The sequence below is a fragment of the Mus pahari genome, chromosome 17, assembly GCF_900095145.1.
Source record: "Mus pahari chromosome 17, PAHARI_EIJ_v1.1, whole genome shotgun sequence".
NCBI classification, from domain to species: Eukaryota; Metazoa; Chordata; class Mammalia; order Rodentia; family Muridae; genus Mus; species Mus pahari.
In genome coordinates, this window is record NC_034606.1 from 6,606,188 (window position 1) to 6,608,197 (window position 2,010).

The following is a 2,010-nucleotide window of genomic DNA, read 5'->3' on the forward strand; positions in this document are numbered from 1 at the left end:
ACACTGGAGGAAAACCCTTACCAGAGTCTCTTCCTGTGCAACCGTGAACAGGGTCTTCCAGTTTCCAAAACTCTAAGAAATAAAAACCCTGCTTCTCCCTAAGGCATTTTGTTATGGTGGCCTGACCATGGCATGCACACAGAAAATTTTTACTCTGGGAAAGAAATAGCTCATTTTGTTTGATTTTCTGCTACTTGGAAAGGAGAGAATCAGGGTTATCTAGCAGAATGGTGGGACCCACACTGAAACAAGAAGAGGTCACTGAAGTTGACTGTACCAGGAGAATGGGACAACCAGCTTGCCACTCAACCTTCCATGAACATGAGTGTCCAAGCACAAGATGAGAAAATAGAAAGTCTTAATTTTCTATGGAAGCACATGATAGTCTGGAAGTGTGATGCATGATGGTCTGGAATGTGATGTATGATGGTCTAGAAATGTGTTACACGATGTCCTGGAAGTATGTTACATGACGGTCTGGAGGTGCAATTTATGATGATCTGGAAGTGCTCTGCACGATGTCCTGGAATTATGATGCTCACTATCCTGAAAGTGAGCTACATTGTCAGGACACATCACCTCCAGGGAACAGCAATGTGTCTGGAGAAGTTTTTCTTCTTAAGTTACAATAAGAAGGATCAGGCAGATCATCTACATTAGGGAAAATAATAAGCTGAGAGTGGGAAGAAATCAAAGCCACACTTGGGAGTAAGGGAAGGGCAGCTTCAAGGTCAGGGCTCAGCTTAGTCCCTTGAGCTGCACACTGAGAGAATGCCTTCTGTCTTTCTCCCTGAAGGTTTGGTGTCTTTAGGTGACATCACTGTTGCTTGTTGAGTAAACATGTACCTCTTACAGGATGAAATTGCAGCCATAGATCTCATTTAATTGATATTAGATTTTATTGTAGAATACTCAAATTTTAATGTGTCTATAAATCTGTTTCATACTTGTGGAGGAATATCTGTATTAAGAACATGCTGTACAAGGAAAAAGGGAAGAGAAGGAAGAAATGAGCCTACAATATACATTATTAATACTTCAGCAGACAAGAAAAATTGGGGCCTCATAGAGGAAATTAGAAAAGAAAAGAAGCTGGGTATTCTCATTAGGATAAAGATGAATCTGCTGATTGGAGACATTCTAACTTCAGAGGGTCGACCTTTTGGATAAAGGAGAGAAAACCCAAACTAATAGGCAGTGGAAATGGACCTGTAATACTCACATCAGCTCCTGAGCAGTCACAGGCGGTAAAGGTGGCCTGTTTCCCGGAGGAACAGGCGCAGACAGCAGATGTCCTGTTCTCTATCCCAGAGTCGCAAAATCTAGGCAGGACAAAGAGGTAATGGCTCGCTGGAGCCTCCATACAGGTTGCTGTGAATTCCACTGTACGGCCAGCCCACTCTGCATGAAGACTGGCATCAGCAAAGGCTCAAAGCTTCAGCTCCCCCTGCATAAAATGCCAAGCACGTTTGAAGCAGGGGATGTGGAGGGTTTCTTGCAAAGTGCCCTTGATGTAATAGACAATTAGTACTTACTTAGATATCAGTCAGTCAAATAACAGCAAGGGGTCAAATCCTAAAGCTATAAAATTATGGCAAAGAAAGTGCATAGGGCTGTGTCTAAGGAGAGACAGTTCCTACCTACCCACAGCCCAGTGTCCACTAAGCCTTCCAGGGTCGGGGCAGTGGGAAAGTTGCAGGATCACAGACCCATTGGTGATATTGGCTCTCTCTTCTCTGGGGAACATGTGAAAGCATTGCTCACAGTCTGAGAAATGACACAGCTCTCGGGAATAGAGAGTGATTGGTCCTTCATGGTCCCTACCCTGGTCTCCTCTCTAATTCCCCTTCCTTCTGATGCAAGAACAGCCTCCTGTGGAGCATCCTTATTAAACAATATTTTACGTATGTGTGTGTGTGTGTGTGTGTGTGTAAGAACAGCCTCCTGTGGAGCATCCTTATTAAACAATATTTTACGTGTGTGTGTGTGTGTGTGTGTGTGTGTGTGTGT